Below are 13763 nucleotides of genomic sequence, written 5' to 3'. Positions count from 1 at the left end.
AACCACTTAAAAAGATCTATAACAAGCATGAGCAGTTATCAAAAATGTCCCAACTAAAACAAAGCCAGGCCCAGATGTATTCACTGTGGAATTTTACCAGACCTTCAAGGAAGAGCTAACACCATTGCTCCTTAAGATTTGTCATGAAATAGAAAGTAGGAATTCTGCCTAACTCCTTCTGTGAAGCCAGCATCACCCAGATACCAAGACCAGACAAAGAGAACAAAAAAAGAAAACTACAGATCAATCTCTCACATGAACATAGTTGCCAAAATTCTCAACAAAAAATTGGCAAACAGAATACAAGAATATATCAGAAATATCATTCACCCTGACCAAGTAGGCTTTATCCCAGAGATTCAGGGATGGTTCAATATGCACAAATCGATAAATGTAATATATTATATAAATAGACTGAAGGGCAAAAATCACATGATCATCTCATTAGATGCAGAAAGCATTTGACAAATTGAACATCCCTTCATGATAAAGGTGCTACAGAGATTGGGAATAGAAGGACCATATCTCAATTTAATAAAGACTATTTATGACAAGCCTACAGCCAATATGTTACTAAATGGGGAAAAATTGGAAGCTTTTCCTAAAATCAGGATCAAGACAAGGGTGTCCACTGTCCCCACTTTTATTTAATATAATTCTGGAAGTCTTAGCCATAGCAATAAGGTAAGAGACACACATAAAAGGGATACAAATTGGAAAGGACGAGATCAAGTTATTATTATTTGCAGATGACATGATTCTATATATAAAGGACCCTAAAGACTCTATTAGCATACTATAAGAGCTCATAAAAACCTATAGCCATGTAGCAGGATACAAAATAAATACACAGAAATGAGTAGCCTTCATATATGCTAACAACAAACACACAGAGGATGAAATCAGAGAATCAGTCCCATTCACATTTAAATAAAAAAAAAAGATCCTTGGAATAAACCTAACCAAGGAAGGAAAGAATCTCTACAATGAGAACTTTAAAACATTCAAGCGAGAAATTGCAGAAGACACTAGAAAGTGGAGAGACATCAACATTGTTAAAATGGCTATCTTACTAAAAGCAATCTACACAGATAATGCATTCCCCATCAAAATTCCAAAGGCATTCTTCATGGAAACAGAAAAAGCAATCAAAAAATTCATTTGGGATCACAAAAAATCTTAAATATCTAAAATAATTCTGAGCAACAAAAATAAGGCTGGTGGTATCACCATGCCTGATTTTAACCTATACTACAGAGCCATAGTAACAATAACAGTGTGGTACTGGCACAAAAATAGACGTGTAGATCAGTGGAACAGAACAGAGGACCCAGATGTAAGCACAAGTAGCTATAGACACTTGATATTAGATAAAAATGCCCAAAATACTCCTTGGAGAAAAGACAGCCTCTTCAGCAAATGGTGTTGGGAAAACTGGATATATATCTGTAGAATGATGAAAAGAGATCCTTCTATCTCTCCATGCACAAGAATTAAGTACAAATGGATTAAAGACCTTAACATCAGATCAGAAAGTCTAAAACTGCTAGAGGAAAAAGTAGGGGACACCCTTCAACATACACCCTTCAACATACTGGTCTTGTCAAAGACTTTCTGAATACAAGCCAATTGCACAGGCAATAATACCACAGATTAATCACTGGGACCTCATGAAATTACAAAGGTTTTGCACTGCAAAGGACTCTGTGAATAAAGAAAAGAGGCAACCTACAGAATGGGAAAAAAATCTACACCAGCTATATATCTGATAGAGGATTAATATCTAGGATATACAAAGAACTCAAAAAGTTAACTAATAAGGAATCAAACAAGCCAATCAAAAAATGGGCTATGGAGCTAAATAGAGAGTTCTCAAAGGAAGAAATATGAATGGCATATAAACATCTAAAAAAATGTTCTATATCCCTAGTCATCAGGGAAATGCAGATTAAAACTACATTGAGAATCCACCTCACTCCTGTCAGATTGGCTACCATCATGAAAACAAATGATCATAAATATTTAGGGGATGTGGAAAAAGAGGAACCATACTACACTGTTCATGGGAATGCAATCTGGTCCAGCCATTGTGGAAATCAGTGTGGAGGTTCCTAAAACAGCTAAAGATTGATCTACCATATTACCCAGCTATAGCACTCCTAGGCATATATCGGAAGGAATCATCTCTTTTCCTTAGAAGTACAGGCTCAACCATGTTTATTGCTGCTCAATTTATAATAGCCGGGAAATGGAACCAGCCTAGATGTCCCTCAACTGATGAGTGGATAATGAAGATGTGGCACATTTATACAATGGAATTCTACTCACCAGTAAAGAAAGATGAAGTTATGAAGTGTGCAGAAAAATGGATGGATCTGGAAAGGATTATACTAAGTGAGGTGACTCAGGCCCAGAAAGCCAAGCACATGTTCTCTCTCATATGTGGATCCTAGCTACACATGATTGTGAATTCTGCATAAGAAGGAAAAATCTCAGTAGCAGAGGCCAGTAAGTTAAAAAGGAGATATAAAGGGAGGAGGAAGGAAGGGAGGAGGGTACTTAATATGTTGGCATTGTATATATGTAAGTAGAATGATTGAGATGGGAAGGGGATATCATGGAGAATGGAATTTCAAGGGGTAAAGTGGGGGGGGGGCAGCAGGGTATTACTATGGGATACTTTTTATAATCATGGAAAATGTTAATAAAGATTGGGGGAAAAAAACACACAAAGTGGCTTTGATGTTCATGACCTCACAGTGGCTACACCTATGTAAACAAGACCTGCCAAATAGGAGGGAAAAAATTATGACATGAAAATAGAAGACAGACTTGCTGGAAAAAAGTAGGAATTCAGTAGATAAAGGTTAGGGAGAAAAAAAGGGAAGGGTATTGTGAGGTGATTATGATCATGGTATATTGTCTATGTTTATGCAACTTGTCAATAGATAGCTAAAAAAAAGTTGAAAGGATGCTGGAGAGATCGTGCAGCAGTTAAGGTGTTTGCCTCCAAAAGCCAGATGCACAACATGGCACATGCATCTAGAGTTTGTTTGCACTGGCTAGAGGCCCTGGCGCACCCATTGCAAATAAATACGAATATTTATAGAATTATAAAAAGATCAAAAGAAGACACACAAAATATTAAATGCATTTTTACCATGAAAAAAGTAATTTTAGTTACATTTGAGGCTTCTCTGTGGTCTTTGTCCATAGTCATTTGTTGTAACAACATATGAGAGCAAGCCTTGAGTGGTGGTGCACACCTTTAATCCCAGCACTCCTCGAGAAGCAGAGGTAGGAGGTTGCCATGAGTATGAGACCACCTTTAGACTACATAGTGAATTTCAGATCAGCCTGAGCTAGAATGAGACCCTATCTAGAAAAAGAAGAGAAATAAATCAAAATCTGAGACTGCTTAATTTATAAAAGAAATAATTTTTATTTGGTTCTCATTTCTGCAGGCTAGCAACTCAACATTGAGCTACATCACCACATGGTAAAAGCACAGCTGCAAGTGGGCACTTACTGAAGATTAAAAGTAAAAGAGGGTATTACCATGGGATATTTTTTATGATCATGGAAAATGTTAATAAAAATTAAAGAACTTTAAAAAAGACCTAGTCATGTTCTCTCAATCCTCCCTGCCCATGATCTGGGTCCTAAGCATATTAAGGAAATATTCAAAGAAAAATGGAAGCAGCTAAGTAAAAATCTACATAAAACAAACTGAAAATCTTTTTAGATCTCATACCTTCCTGCAAACAGCTAATTCAACAATTTACTTATGCTCTCTCATATTGATGATGGTAATTATTTTTTTAAAACATAATTATTAAAATTGTAATCATAGTAAAAATGTATTGGGTCAGCAAAAACATGGCAAATTCTAGTCTCTCAAAATAACGGTAGTAATGAATCTCTTAGCAGTAGTGATTCAGTGTATCAATGTCTGATTGACATCCTTCTTGAAACAACTGGATGACAGTTCTCAGGTAGGCATGAAAGCACTTATGCAGTAGGATCCTGCATGTCTGCTAGCTGAACCTATGTAACACAAAATTAGATTGCAGAAATTAAATCCTGGACTGGAGAGATGCCTTAGTGGTCAAGGTCGTTGCCTGCAAAGCCAAAGCTTCCCAGCTTACTCTCCAAGACCCACATAAGCTGGATGTGCAAGGGGACACACACATCTGGAGTTCATTTGCAGTGGCTAGAGGCCCTGGTGTGCTCCCCCACCCCTCCAGTTAGAGATGGTCTGGTAAGAGCTCATAGTAAATATACACAAGCCTAAAATAGTTCTTAAATTAAAAGCAAGGCAGAAATTTCTTCCAAGACATTCTGTAATAAGAAATCTGTGGGGGGAAAACATTTCTTAAATCTACTCAGTATGTATAGCAATGAACACTGAAAATCTCTTTCAGTACCAACCAATAGAAAGACAGCTTCTCTAGAAGAAAACTTCCCCCAAATTGTGAAACATGTGCCAATGCAGATACAGGAAGCCTTTAGAACACCAGCCACACAAAACATGGAAAAAAAACCTCTCTAGACCTGTGGATGCTGTCATCCTGGTGGACTGTGGGAAAGTATCTATCTGTCTGTCTATCAACTATCTATCTATTATCTATCTATCATCTACCTATCTATCTCTCTATCAGTCAATGTATCCATCTATGTATCTATCTATCATTATGCATCCCAGACAAAGACAAGAAGTTAGTTCATTTATCTTCTATTTTTGTAAGTGTAAACAATTATTTCTCAATTGAGGTATAATTCTTTTGGGAATTATACATAAGAACATAACTATCCTTAGTTTTAAAAAATATTTTCATTTATTCATTTACAAGCACAGAGAGACAAAGTAGAGAGAGAGAGAGGAAGAAAAAGATGAAGAGAGAGGGCATGAGAATGGGCATATCAGGACCTCTACCTGCTTCAAAGGAATTCTAGTCACATAGTGACACTTTGGTCATCTGGATTTATGTGGATGCTGGGGAGTTGAACTTGGGTCAACAGGCTCTGCTCCACCACAGGCAAGCACCTTAACAGCTGGGCCATCTCTCCAGTCCCAAAGCTATCCTTTAAATGACACAATCAATTAAGTTTTGACAAATTTGAGATGCATGACATTGTCATCAATATCCAGATAATGAACATTTCCATTACCCACAAATGTTGTCTCCTGTTTCCTCTTATGTTTCCTTGTTTGGGACCATTATGCAAGGAAACCTCTCTATTTTCTGGTTTCTTTCAATGCAATCATGCATACTTTATTTTCTACCCAGCCCTTTGGACTTACCATAATTATTCTGATATTTACCCGTGTTTTATACACTGTCATTTCATCCTTTTTATTTCTGAATATTAATCCAGTGTAATACCTTATGACAAATAGCAACCTCCCTGGATCAGTGTGACAAGGAAGTTGTAAGGTTACACATCCTTGTCTTTTTATTAGTGTTGGATCAAAGCATTCAATCTTACTATTAATGTGAGTTATGGGTTTCTTAAGATGCCCTTATTCATATTAAGGACATTTTCATACACTTGGTATGAGTGCTAAGAAACACACTTGGTATGGACATACATTTTGATTTGTTAAAACTATTTCCTGAATTATTAAGTGATCACATGGATAGACAAGATTATATTGTGTGATAAATAAATGTGAAATTGACCTCATATTTTTGGGATGACTCCACATGCTATGAGATATGATCTCTATTATTGTTATTAACTTGATTTCATAAAAGTATGTTCTCTCTTATTTGTGATACAGAACCATTGTTATTACAATACCCTCTAGGAAAGTTTCCTTCTTCTTTACATTTGTGAATGACTTTGTATAAGTTTTCTTTAATTATTTATATAATTCATCAGTAAAACCATCTATATCTATACAGTTTTCTTTGTAGGATGGTGTTTTAAAGTATAAACTCAATAAACCTAGTAGACATATGTCCACTTTAATTATTTCTTTGTGAGCTTTTTGTATTTGTTTCTGATATTCTCAAATTATTATTTTGCCTATTATTAAGGTTATATTGAATCTTTCACAACCCTGATGGTGATAATTTGTGCCTTTATTCCATTTTTGTAGTAAGTCCCTGAGATGATGAATTTTGTTGATCTCATCAGCACTTGTTTCACTAGTTTCTCTAATATTTTTATGTGGTTTTTAATAAATAAGTTATGACTTGGTCTTAATTACCTCTCTTTTGCTTATTTGGATTTTAATTTGGAAAATTTGAAATATCAGAGATATTTTATGATGGGGCTGTGGAACGTTTAGTGATAATGATTACATATCCATCTGTAGGTTTAGGAATAGCATTGAGTTTTTGCAAAAAATAGTTATTTGCTAGTATATTTATAAAGGTTTCAAGAAAAAAAGTGACAAGAAACAGACAAAGCATTGAAATTCATATAGTTTATTGTAGAGCAAGATGGTATGTAAGGGTACCTACAAGTTCTACAGTTAACATTTTGAATTGCTAGCTCTATTTGCACTGATGTGATTAGTCATGCCATTTGACCAACATCAAACATTAAGAAAAAAAAGGAAATAAAGAGAAAACTGAATTTTAATTCAAGGTTATGTTTTCTTTCTCAATTTTTATTAACATTTTCCATGTTTATAAAACATATCCCATGGTAATGTTCTTCTTTCCCCTTTGAAATTCCATTCTCCATCATATCCCCTCCCCATCTCAATAATTCTAGTTACATCTATACAATACCAATCTATTAATTACCCTCTTCCCTTCCTATCTCTTCCCTTTACATCTCTTTTTTTACTGGCCTCTGCTACTGAGTATTTTCCTTCTCATGCAGAAGCCCAATCATCTGTAGCTAGGATCCACATATGAACATATGAACATGTGGCACTTGGCTTTCTGGGCCTGGCTTACCTCACTTAGTATAATCCTTTCCAGGTCCAATCATTTTTCTGCAAATTTCATAACTTCATCTTTCTTTACTGCTGAGTAGAATTCCATTGTATAAATGTGCCACACCTTCATTATCCACTCATCAGTTGAGGGACATCTAGGCTGGTTCCATTTCCCAGCTATTATAAATTGAGCAACAATAAACATGGTTGAGCACGTACTTCTAAGGAAATGAGATGAGTCCTTTGGATATATGCCTAGGAGTGCTATAGCTGGGTCATATGGTAGATCAATCTTTAGCTGTTTTAGGAACCTCCACACTGATTTCCACAGTGGCTGGACCAGATTGCATTCCCACCACCAGTGTAGAGGGTTTCTCTTTTTCCACATCCCTGCCAACATTTATGATTGTTGGGAGCCATAAAGCAAAAGCCTCCCTATTTTGTCTGAGCCTGTTCTTAAGTGACTCATTTATCAGAAAGCTGGTCAGCCCAGCTTTCTGTTAGGTACTTCTGGAATGTTGGTCAGCAGACTGCTTACAGAATCTTATCTTTTGCAAAAGGCCAGTTTACAGTCAGGCTGTCATGCCTAACATGGCCAGGCTTTTAAGCCATTGAGGCAAGGTTAGACAAACACCCAATTATATCTCCTCTAAGTTCCCTAACAATCCCTCAGGCCTAAATCACATTTAGCCAGTAACCCTGTGATCTTTGGCCTGAATATGACCCCTTCCCCCTAAAACCCTATATAAATAAACCTGTGTGTAAGAATAAAATTTTTAGACCTTGACCAGAAACTTGGTTTGGCCTCCTTCTTTGTGTCTGTTTGCCTCTCCCCGTTCAGGTTGACTTCCCCGAGTACTTGTAAGTCCCTGCTGGCTGGGGCATATGATCATTTGTTTTCATGATGGTGGCCAATCTGACAGGAGTGAGATGCAATCTCAACATAGTTTTAATCTGCATTTCCCTGATGTCCAGGGATGTAGAACATCTTTTTAGATGCTTATGTGACATTCATATTTCTGCCTTTGAGAACTCTCTATTTAGCTCCATAGCCCACTTTTAAAATATATTTTTGTTACTTTCTATTTATCTATTTGAAAGTGACAGACAGAGGAAGAGGCAGATAGAGAGAGAAAGAGGGTTTGTGCACCAGGGCCTCAAGCCACTGCAAAGGCACTTCAGATACATGCGCCCCCTTGTGCATCTGACTAACGTGGGTCCTGGGGAATCAAGCCTTGAACCGGGGTCCTTAGGCTTCACAGGCAAGTGCTTAACCACTAAGCCCTTTTTTTAGATGCTTATATGCCATCTATATTTCTTTCTTTGAGAACTCTCTATTTAGCTCCATAGCCCACTTTTTGATTGCCTTGATTAATTCCTTATTATTTAACTTTTTAAGTTCTTTGTATATCCTAGATATTAATCCTCTATCAGATATATAGCTGGCAAAGATTTTTTCCCATTCTGTAGGTTGCCTCTTTGCTTTATTCATAGTGTCCTTTGCAGTGCAAAACCTTTGTAATTTCATGAGGACCCAGTGATTAATCTGTGTCTTTACTGCCTGAGCAATTGGGGTTGTATTCAGAAAGACTTTGCCAAAACCAATAGGTTGAAGGGTTTCCCCTTCTTTTTCCTCAGGCAGTTTCAGAGTTTCCAGTCTTATATTAAGGGCTTTAATCCATTTGGACTTAATTCTTTTGCGTGGAGAGGTAGAAGGATCTCTTTTCATCCTTCTACAGATACATATCCAGTTTTCCCAAAACCATTTGCTGAAGAGGCTGTCTTTTCTCCAATGAGTATTTTTGGCATTTTTAGTCCAGGGGGCTATAGCTACCTGGACTTACATCTGGGTCCTCTACACTGTTCCATTGATCTACATGTCTGCTTTTGTGCCAGTACCATGCTGTTTTTGTTACTATGGCTCTGTGGTACAGGTTAAAATCAGGTATGGTGATACCACCAGCCTTATTTTTGTTGCTCAGTATTATTTTAGATATTCGAGGTTTTTTGTGATTCTAAATAAATTTTTGGATTTTTTTTTTATTTCCATGAAGAATGCCTTTGGAATTTTGATGGAGATTGCATTAAATGTTTAGATTACTTTTGGTAAGATTGCCATTTTCACAATATTGATTCTTCCAATCCAGGAACAAGGGATGTTTCTCCACTTCCTAGTGTCTTCTGCAATTTTTTGCTTCAGTGTTTTAAAGTTCTCATTGTAGAGATTTTTTTTTTTTTTTTTTTTTTTTTACTTCCTTGGTTAGCTTTATTCCAAGGGACTTTATTATTTTTTTTGATGGAATTGTGAATGGGAGTGATTCTCTGATTTCATCCCCTGTGTGTTTGTTGTTAGCATATATGAAGACTACTGATTTTTGTGTATTTATTTTGTATCCTGCTACATGGCTGTAGGTTTTTATCAGCTCTAACAATTTGCTTCTAGAGTCTTTAGGGTCTTTTATATATAGAATCATGTCATCTGCAAATAATGATAACTTGATATCTTTCTTTCCAATTTGTATCCCTTCTATGTGTGTCACTTGCATTTGCTATGGCTAAGACTTTCAGAACTATATCATATAAGAGTGGGGAGAGTGGACACCCTTGTCTTGTTCTTGATTTTAGTTGAAAAGCTTCCAGTTTTTCCCCATTTAGTAATATGTTGGCTGTAAGCTTGTCATAAATAGCCTTTATTATATTGAGATATGTTCCTTCTATTCCCAGTCTCTGTAGGACTTTTATCATGAAGGGATGTTGGGTTTTGTCAAACACCTTCTCTGTGTCTAATGAGATGATCATGTGATTTTTGTCCTTCAATTCATTTACATGACGTATTACATTTATAAATTTGCATATATTGAACCACCCTGCATCTCTGGGTCAGACAGAATAATCTTGCTGATATATTCTTGTATTCTGTTTGCCAATATTCCCTCAAGGTGATAATTTTTACACATACAAAATTCATTGTAGTACACATTCCTTTACAGGTTTCCTTAAATTAGTTCTATTCCAAGTATGAATTCCATTGTGTTCTCCTACTCCCTAGAGTAAGAAGGAGGATTTTTCCCAACTCCGCTCTTTGTATTCACCTCTGCTGAATGGCATTTGCTCTCTAGGTACTTTCAATTAATCAATAAGGCTGACTATATTCTAGAAGTACCTCTGAATTCCAAGAAAGATTTGCTTGGCAATGCTTACTCTTCCATGTTAAAATTATGAGACTTTGGACATTTTTATTATGTATGGCTGATAAAAAATATCAGAAGTCATTTTAATTTTAGTTCTATTTTCTATTCTTTCAAGTTTGTATTTATAGTGCCTTTTGCTTTTTTTACTTACCTATTTTGAATACTTTTTCCTTCTTAAAAAGTCATTAAACTAGGTTATTTGGAAACTTATTAGTACAACTGTTAAAAGAAAGAATCATATTTCTTCATTTGTAAGAGACAGAGGGAGGGAAGGAGGAGTTGAGACAGATGAGAACAGGCAAGCCAGGGCCCCTAGCCACTGAAAGGACTTCCAGATGCATGTGCCACCTTGAGAATCACACCTGCGTCCGTAGGCTTCACAAGCAAGTACTGGGATTACTGGCGCCTGCCGTCACAAGCAGCTGTACCTTTTTATAAAGATTTTATATGGCTCACCATTACGAGCCCGTCTTAACTGTGCCTGAGACTTTGGAGTTTTGGTCAGTGTTAAAATTAGTAAATGGTTTGGGACACGTTAAAGTTGGGCTGAGTGCACAGGACACTGTGTGACGGTCTTGAGACTAGGGGCCAGGGGGCAAATGTGCAGGTCTGACGGTGGCGAAGACCTGGGTTACCATGGCTCAGAACACTCACCGGCCTTCACTAGGTGGGGTTGTAGGGAAGCCACCTTGACAGTGTGAACTTGCCCTAATGACACTGGGGCGGACTGTGCGCGGGATGCGTGCCGGGGTGGGCGTCCGAGGTGTCCCCGCGGGTGGCAGGAACCAGGCTCCCGAGCTCCTGTTTCTCGGGGGCCATTGTGCTCACGTGCCACGCACGTTGGGGAAAGGGGCGTGGCCGGAAGCGCGGCCCCATTCCCTCAACGGACGCGGCGGGAGCCGGTTCTTCAGCGAGGCTCCGTGAGGAAGGCCGCAGCAGCCATGCAGGAGCCCCGAGGTGGCCCAGGCGGTGCCGCGGGAGGAGGAGGAGGGGAAGGGGAAGGAGAAGGAGAGCCGAGTGGGCAGAGCGGTCCCCGAGCTGCGGAAGAACGGCGCGGCTCCGGCCCTTCTTCAGCAGGTGAAGGCCGCGGTGAAGGCGCCCGTGAGCCGCGCGGCCCTCAGGGTCCGGGTATGGCGGCAGCTGCGGGCAACCCCGACGAGGGGCGACCTGACCAGCAAGGGCTGGGAGGCGGGCCCGCAGCAGCTGCTGCCCACGCTGGGCAGGCTCCGCCTGTCCCTGCACCCGGGGCGGAAGCTGCTGGAAGTCCTCCCATGGAGTTGTATCCTTTCTGTGGAGCCCCTTAGCCCATGTAGGGGAGTAGAGGGCGCAGAGGGACTAGAACGTTGGTGAGGGGCTGGGGGCGATTTTAGAGCTGAGGGCAAATGTGCTGGGCTTGGAAGACCCAGTGGGTAGGCTATCACCACCTGTGTGTTTACTGGCACAGTTGGTACTCCCCAATGCCTCAGTAGGCTGTCGGGATTGGGGTAGGGGAAGATCCTAATTATCACAAGGTGTTTGGGACTCCTCAGTGCCTCAGAGGCTACAGGGCTTAGGGTAGCGAAAGATCCGAATCGTCACCAAGTGTTCTGAGCTGAGCTCTAGTTGGCAGGAGTAGATTCTGAGATGTGCCTCCTAGGTGTAGTGAAACAAATGACATGGAGAAACTCATTCCAGCTTGTTTCCTTAACCATACCTTTTCTCAGCTCTATAACAGTGTATTTCCACAATCGTCGGGAGGCAGACATAGCGCGCAGCTACTTAATTTCACTGGCCCGGCGCCGTCAGGAACCAGCAACTGAGCAGAATTGCACAGTGGTTGATAATGCTCTGTCTGCGTAAGTTCTCCACGACTGTGGAGTGGGAGGGGTGGCCCATGCGTGAGGACATAGTCTCCAGGGACAGTGCTACAAGGCAGGCTGGTTGGTAGACTTTTAATACCAGGCTTTGTGCATGGACCTTCAAAGATCTCTTATCTTTTCTAAATGTGCCTATTGCCCCCTTTTAGTACATGGGTGACAGAAAACCCTGCTCTGGTGATAAGGCCCATCAACAACTTCCTTGACATGCTGCACATGGTGATGGGGCTCATTGAGCGCTTGGATTTGGAGGCAGGAGCACAACCAGGATGAGGAGTGGGGAACCTGAATCGTAGCAAGACATGACAGAGGCATTTCATGTGTCACTTTATCTTCAAAGTTTATTGTTTGCCATGTATCATTCACTCTGTTGGCTGGGTGTCCTTTGCTCATGTATTGTGTGCTTAATTGTTTGGTATTTGAGAAAATAAAACGAACACTTGTTGTAGTTCTATTTCGTTTTCTACTGTGACTGAAACACCCAACTTATTTATCTTATTCTTTACCCTGGAGCAGAATTTCAGGAAATCAGATGGTTGCATAATACAAGTTACATGAAAGAAACCTTAGGTAATGGTAGAAATGTAAAATAATTCCAATCATTCAGCCCTAGATACAGCCAGTAATTTTATATTTTAGAATTTTGTTTTATATATTGTCTCACATTTGATACCCTTGATACCCTTGCCCCTGCTTCTACTGTTTTCAGGAGGGCCAAGATTCTTGGTCACATTATGGTATTCACTGTGGGGTCATGAGGGCCTCAGTCTGGTCTGGTGGGATAGTGGCAGAACTGTGTTTCAGAGTATTCATACCTTCTGTGTGACCTACAGTCTCTTTGCACTCTTTCCCACAGTGTTCCCTTAGTCAATGCAGGCCTGATGTCAGTCTGATTTAGTGTTGAGTGCTCTGTCACATCTGGATTTCCTCTCATGGATTATGATTGATATCTGTGTATGTCACCACCACCCTGCACCAGGTTGGTAGGCTGTCAATAAGAGCAGCATTCATGTCACAGCTTTCTGTGAAATTGCACTTGGTTACAGGAGGCATGTGGTGGTGGAGAGTTGGCTGTCTTTTTGGTGGTCTTTTTTTTTTTTTCCTGCCATTTGTATTGAAAAACATTCAGCATTGAAACATTAAAAACCTAAAACATTAAAAAAACATTCATAGGGTGTGTTCTGAGGACAAATTTGGGTGTCATTCCTCACACACCCTGTCTACCTGCTTGGGAAAGGGCCTCATTGTCCTGAAGCTTATTAGTTAGGCTATGTTGGTTGGCACATAAATTTTTTCCATGGGGTCTAGGGATCAAACTCAGGTCTTCATGCTTACAAGGCAGGCACATTACTAATTAGGCTGTATCTCTAGCCCTGTTGCACAATTTCAAAGCATAGCTTATAGATATAACCTATAAAAAGTAGGTACAAGGACACAGAATAAGGTGAATCACAGAGTATGGACCACATAGTGTGCTCTTTAAAATAACATAGGTACAATCATGTACACAGAGAAGAAAAAAAGAAAAGTGACAACGAAAACAACATTACAAGAAACCTTGTTTCTCACCTTTGAAACTCAAGCCAACCAAAAGAAGCAAGGAACTTACATGTGTGTTTGTGAGTGGTGGGGCTGGAAATAGTGTGATAGATACCAGATAACAAATCAAGATGCAGAGGCTGTAGCTGGTAATGAGGAAATCTGGATAAGGCGAGGGCTCCAGAACTGATTTGAAGCTACTGTTCAGCACAACATAGTTAGTCACTTTGTATCTCAAAAGCTTGTTCCAGTAGTACACAACTAAAATATTTTTTAAAC

The sequence above is a fragment of the Jaculus jaculus genome, chromosome Y (assembly GCF_020740685.1).
Source record: "Jaculus jaculus isolate mJacJac1 chromosome Y, mJacJac1.mat.Y.cur, whole genome shotgun sequence".
In the NCBI taxonomy this organism is placed as follows: Eukaryota; Metazoa; Chordata; class Mammalia; order Rodentia; family Dipodidae; genus Jaculus; species Jaculus jaculus.
This window is presented reverse-complemented; position numbering follows the sequence as displayed.